Here is a 6,313-nt window from a genome sequence, read left to right as displayed (position 1 = left end):
TCCCGCTTTGCCTCCCCGCGGCATCGGGGGAGCCGCGGGCATCGCCGCCCGCCGCCGCGCGCCGGGGAACCGGGGACATATGCTGCTTTTTCACGCCGCGGAAACAACACCTGCTCAGCTCCCTGCTCAGCCCCAGGCAGGCGGGAGGGGAGCCCATCGCCCCGGTGCCCCCCGGGATGTCCCCACCAGCCCCCTGCCCCCAGCGGGGCTCGGCCTCCCCCTTCCAGCCACGGGCACCCATGGGTGGCCTGAGCTCCGGAGCCCCACGGGACGGCACAGCCGCTCCCCGACGCCGTGCCAGCAGACAGAGACGAGAGCAGCTTCCCAGCCCTGCCGGGTGCCAGGACCCAGCCCGGCGCTGGCACCCGCTGTCGGCACCCGCCGTCGGCTCGCTCCGCACACGGGAGAGGTGCTGGGGTGGGGGGGAGCCTCATGGATATTCATGAGCAGAGGGTTTGCTGATCAAAAGGCGCAATCCTGTTTTCCTTTATAATATATCTGGTTAATACGGACTTAATGAACGAATGAATAATAAATTAGTCCAATTTTGTTTTCTTTCTTCTTGGAAAGGCGGGCGCGAAGGGGGACTCTGTGCGGGTTTGATTGATAGCAGGGGCTTGCTGGGAGATCTGCTCCTCAAGCCCTTATTAAATATGAAACAAATAACAGTGCAATTGGTTTAATCTTGTTGCGGTGGCGGATGCTGGCTGGGTGGGGGGAGAGGAGGAGGAGGAGGAGGATGGGGAGGAAGAAGGATCCTCCGTTGCCTTCACCCCACGCTGAGACAGAGCATGAGGTCCCCGGGCAGGGTGCCGGGCAGCTCGGCGTGGTGGGGTGCTCTCGTTGCACCGTTAACCGGAGCAGGGTGCTGGCACGTGGCTGCAGGAAGCAACCGGCACTGCATGGCACCGGCACGGCCCGTGGCCTGGGGTGATGCAAAAGGCATCACGAGAGGATGGATGGACTCCGTGCAACGGCATCGTTGCACCGGCTGGATCAACGCGGGGTCTTCTGGGCTTGGCGGGGTGATGTCTGAGAAGCTTTCACCAGGAGGACAAGATGAAGAGCTCTATCAGGGAGATGAGTTGTGGCCACCCCCCATCACGGCCACAACCCGGGGACGGTGAGGGTCCGCGGGTCCCCGCGCGGCAGCACAGCTCACTGAGCTGGCGCTGCCTCCGCCGGCACGGCTCATTACAACATTTGGGTTCATTTCACATCCCACCTGCTGATGCGAAGCACCGGGTGAAGATGTTGAGTCACGGGCTGTTGGCGCATCCTCCACCCGGCCGAACCGTGGGAAGGCAGCCGCCCAGGGCAAAGCCCACCCTGGCCCAGGGTGGCTCCCCAGGGAGGACCAGGGCTGGCGTCCAGGTCCTCAGGGACACAGATCCCTTCGGAAACACCCTCGTGGCCTCCAACAGGCTTCAAGGTCTGGGCTCCATCCTGCTCCATCCCCAAAATACTGCACTGAGATGCCTGAACTGCCTGGGCTCCCTGCAGAGCCAGCGATGGGAGCACCCTCCTGCCCTAGGATCACAGCACCTGCCTCTCCCCACGCAAGGGTGCTGGGCTCCCTGGGGGCTGATGGACGTGGGTGTCATGGGTGGCTTTCCCACTCTCAGCACCCCTATGCCCTGCCAGGAGGGGCCGGGCAGTGGGTGCCACCCAAAGCAGCACCCAGGCCCAGCTTACACTGCAAGGTCACCTCTCTGCCCCCCCCCGGTGCTGGGGGTGCCCCCGTCCCCCCAACCTTTCCAGGCAGGAGGAGGTGGTGGGTGCACCTAGCTCTGCCTCCAGGCGTATGCCAGCACCCCAAACCACCCAGCGATGCCCGGTGCCTCCCACCCAGCCTCCACCCGTGCAGCAGGCATTTGGTGTGAAAGCTGCTCATCTCCAGGTAGCTTTCCGCTGCCATCACTTCAACCAAAAAAAAATAAACAATTCCCAGCTGCCACGAGCTTAGCGCCGCTCCAGCTGCCTTGGCCCAGCCTTGCCGCTTCCCTTTGAGGCTCAAAGCCCCTCGCTGGAGTCCTGGCCACGGTAGGAAGCCAGGCTGGGGATGAAAGCGCCACTTACCTGCTTACTTCTGCTCCAGTGCCCAACGAGCAGCAACGCACGGATTACCAAAAATAATTCCCCCTAGAAAAGGAGGGAAAAAAAGAAGAGAAAAAAAAAAAAGAAAGAAAAAAGAAAAAGAAGCCTGTGCTGTGGGAATGGCCAGCTAACCTCGAAAGCCTCTTACCTGGCTAGATTTAACTGCCTTTGTTGCTGCATCAGCCTGAAAAATCCCCTCTTGCATCGTGTCGGTGTTGCTGGCAGCTCCGAGCCGCTTCCCGGCCCTTTGTAATGAAAGGCGGCTCTGTGCGGCGCAGCGGCCGGAGCTCCTCTTCTCCCCTTTCGGGCTTTTCTCCTGGGAAACCCAGCTCATCTACTGCATTTTTTTTCTTTGCGAGCCTGTGCTCGGAGCACACAGGGCTTCAGAAGTGACCCGGGAAGGATTTGTCTGTATTAAACAGCCACCCCAGCATTAAAATGTCTTCTGCCTCCTTGAGCCCGCTTATTGCCGTGATCCGAATTGAGGCACTTCCAGCTCGCTTGCAAAGCAGCATTTCTGAGCCATCTCTCCAATCTATTAATTGATTAATTGCTTTGTTAATGCTAGAAGAATGGCATGGGTTGCACCTGGGGGCTGTGGACACGAGAGGCAGGGGAGCTTGAGTGAACCCAGGGTGTGAAGGTGAAAGCGGGGGCTGTCCCGGGGGGTTGGCACTGGTGGGACCCAGCTCCCACGCAAACCCCGTCCCCATCTTTCTCCAGGGACAGCCCCAGGGCCACCTCTGCCATCGCGGCTCGGGGCCCGGCAGCTGTGCCACGCTCCAGCTGGCAGCACCGTGGGGCTGGGAGCGGGCAGGACACCACGAAAGGGCAAAGGGGGGCTTTTGGGGAAGTGGCTGAGCAGGGACATCGGTCCAAACCACCCACATACGTAAGCCGTGCCCCAGCCCCAACGGCCACCTTCCCTCATGGTTTTGGGATGAAGTTGCTGCCTTTAGACTGGTATGGGCAAAAGGGAAGGCAGGGTCCACATCTTCCAGTCCAACGTCCCTCTCTTACCGTCCCTTCTCTGCCTGGCGTGAAGGGGAGCGCTCCGGGCTGGCGTCCCCGAGCCTGGGTGCCACCTGCGCTTTCCCTTTGATTTTTCTGCCTGCTTGGCCCCAGCCCTCAGAGATGAAGGGGGGGGGGCAAATTGGTTGTGAGGCATCAAAAGGGGAGGCGTGCATGTGGATGGGGTGCAACACCAGCCCCAATGTCCCCTCCGAGCTGGTGTCACCCGGGAGGGTGGGTGGCAGCCACCTTGCCCAGGAGCATCGGGACACGGAGGGGTGCCCACGTGTGCGTGGTTTTGGGGACCTGTCTGCACCCCAGCGCCCACAGCTGCGGCACTGGCGTGGGATGCACCTGCAGCACCCCATTGCCATGTGCCTGGGGACAGTCACGGCCCTTTCCCTGGACCTGCCACGGCTCGGTGGGGAGCGAGCAGGGACGAGGCCAGTGACGATGCTCCGTCCTGGCTTCTGAGATGGTTTTGGTCTTTCTCCCAGGCCGGGCAACCCTGCCCTAGGCTGGGCTCCCCCCGTGCCCTCCCACCCCAGGCTATGCTCCCTTTTTGCCCCTCATCCTGGACTGTGCCCTCCCATCCCAGGCCGTGCCCCCCATCCTGGACTGGGCTCCCCCTTTGCCCCCATCTAGGCTGTGCTCCCCCCGTACCCCCGGCCACCCCCAGCGCGGCCCCGCGGGTGGGGGTGTCCCGGGGGGGGGGACATAGGGCAGTGCGGGGGAGGGGGGCGGGGAGCCCCGACCGGCGCTGCCGGGGCCGGGGGCCGGGGCCGGGCAGGGCAGGGGCGGACCGGCGGTGCCGGGGGGAGGCCGGGGGCGGGGAGGGGGCGCTCGGCCCCCCCCCCCCCCTTTCCCGCTGCCCGCCCCCGCGGCAGCGCGGCTCGGCGGCGGCGGCGGCTGCAGACGGGGATCGGCGGCGGCGCCGCGCAGGTAGGACCGACACCGGGACGGGGACACCGGGACCGGGAAGGCGAGCGGGCGATGGGCAGCTCGCTGCGGGGGTAGGAGCGGGCGGCGGGGCGGGTGCGCCCCGGTTCGGCTCGTTGGGTGCAGGGGGAGGGCGGGGAGCGGGGCCGGATCCTGCCCGGCCGGTACCGGCCCTGGCGGGAGCATCCCCGGGGATGGGGAGCGGAGGAGCCCGGCGCGGGGGTCGTCCCGCTCCGCAGCCCGGTCCCGTCCCGTCCCGTCGTCCCCCCCCCGCTGGCCGGTGGCGCCGGGCTGGAGCTGGGGCCGGATCCGGCCGCCGGAGGGGGCCGGGGGCCAGCGGGGCGGGAGGCGGTTGCCTCGGCGGCCGGGGAGAAAAGGCTCCCGGGATGGAGGGTCGGTGGTCCCGGGGAGCTTTCGGGGTGATGGGGGGGGGCTTCTGGGGTGCCCCACGGATGGCGGGGTCGTGGGATGCTGGGGGCTGGCGTGGGCGTGGGCTCGGGGCGCCGGCTGCCTGATGGCAGGTGGATCCGAGGGGGAGCTCGGGGGGGGACCCCTCGGCCGCTGGCCGGGTGTCCCCCACGTCCTCAGCGGTCGCTCCTCTGGCCACCGCGGTGGGGACGCGGGGGCCTGGCGGAGAGCCCACCCGAGCGGGGAGGGAGCAGCCGTGGGATGCAGGAGCCGTGTCCTGGGGGGGGGGGGGCGAGCCCTTGTCTCCCTTGCACCCTCTTCTCCCCGCAGAGCCCCGGCCCACGAGGGACTGGCTGCCTGTGGGGGCACGGCATCCCCCCGGGTGGCCTCGGAGGAGTGTCGGGGTGGCCGGTGGCTCCCCGGGGGTGCGATACGTGTGACACGGCCGAGCTCCCCACTCAGCTCCCGGCTGCCGCTTCTTCCCTCTGCAATTTTTTACCCTCCCATCTCCACGTCTACCTCTGCAGCCTCCGGTTTCTTTTTTATCCTTCCCTCTTGTTTCAAGATCCGTGGGTTTGTGCGGGTTTTTTTTCCAGCTCCCCCCACCCCCCCGCGCCTGTTTTCTCATCCGTGCTCTCGCTCGCTCTAGCCCTCGTCTTTGTTTCAGCTGGGGAAAAAAAAAAAAAAAAAAAAGAAATAATTGCTTCCCTTGTAAAGTTGGCCCTGGCAGAGCAAGCCCCTGGAGAGCGATGCTGCCCGGGTGGCGCGGGAGCCAATGGCAGCCCCTGCTGCCCTCCAGCCGTGGTCCCCAGTGCGGGGGGACAGCCGCTCACCCCAATAAATACCTGTCACCTCCCAGGAAGGGTGGCGTTGGGATGCCCCACGGTTGGGGGGCACTGGCGGTTTGGCTGGGGATCGCACAGGTACCTTCCCGGCGCTGCTTTCCCCCAGGGTGGGTTTTTCTCCTGGCACGATTTTCATTGCGGGCCCCGTGTCTCGGTTTGGGCTTCTCCGTCACTCGGGTCTGTGTGTGGTGCTGGCCCTCGGGGGTCCCGCAGGGCTGGGGGGGGCTTCGGCCAGCCTGGGGTCTCAGGAGGGTTTGCGTTTCACGTGTGCACTGCTATGTCCAGGTTTGCCTTTGTCTGGAGCAGGGATGGGGGACAGCGGGGTCGGTCTTTTATTTTCCTTTTAGCATGTGTCTTTTATACCATCCCCAGGAGGGGATCCCATTTCCCCAAGCTGCCTTTGCTTTGCGTTGCTCCTCCTGCACTGCCGGGACTCATGCCGGCCCCAGGTAAAGGGAGAAGCTGGGACTGATCCGCACTTCCCGCTCCCCAGACCGCGGGCAGGCTGCCGGATCCTGGTTGCGATCCCCGCGCGGAGATGCTTTGTGGCCGGGTTTGGCCTCGCTGGCTCGGGCATCGCCTGCCGGATGCTGGCGGCAGAATCTGGCCCCTTGTTTATAAGCAGGGGAGTAGTTTTGTCCTTATCTCCATCCGCTATGGAGGCCAGAGCTAGAATTTCAATGGGATGCTGCAGATCACCACGGGTGGCAGCCGGTGTGGGTGCTACCCCAGGGGACGGGGTGCCCAGGGGAAGGTATGGGCACCCCGGGTGGGGCAGAGGAGCAACGAGGTCTGCTGAGCCTGGAGCTGGGCTGTTGAGGACCACGGGTTTAGCCATGGTTTTATTGTCTGGTGCCTCCGTCTCCCCTCTGCTCCGTCTGGTTCCTTCTCCATCTCGGGGCTGGCTCTAAAAGGCAGGAAAGAGGTGATGCTTGGGGTGGGTGGCACGCAGGGTGTTTTGGGAGGTATGTACACACTAGGGTCTACAAAACGCCTGCACAGATGCCTCACAC

General features: G+C 64.8%; 1 long non-coding RNA gene across 1 annotated transcript; it reads right to left on the bottom strand.

Moving 5' to 3' along the window:
- Positions 1–663: 663 nt before the first annotated feature.
- Positions 664–2,628, bottom strand: LOC128137294 (uncharacterized). Its single transcript, XR_008233655.1, has 2 exons — positions 1,226–2,628; positions 664–1,069 (listed from the first exon to the last, which is right to left on the bottom strand). It is a non-coding gene; the product is annotated as an uncharacterized LOC128137294 (long non-coding RNA).
- Positions 2,629–6,313: the final 3,685 nt, after the last annotated feature.

The sequence above is a fragment of the Harpia harpyja genome, chromosome Z (genome assembly GCF_026419915.1).
Source record: "Harpia harpyja isolate bHarHar1 chromosome Z, bHarHar1 primary haplotype, whole genome shotgun sequence".
NCBI lineage: Eukaryota > Metazoa > Chordata > Aves > Accipitriformes > Accipitridae > Harpia > Harpia harpyja.
Note: the sequence above shows the minus strand (reverse complement) of the source record. Positions and strands in the feature narration are given on the sequence as shown.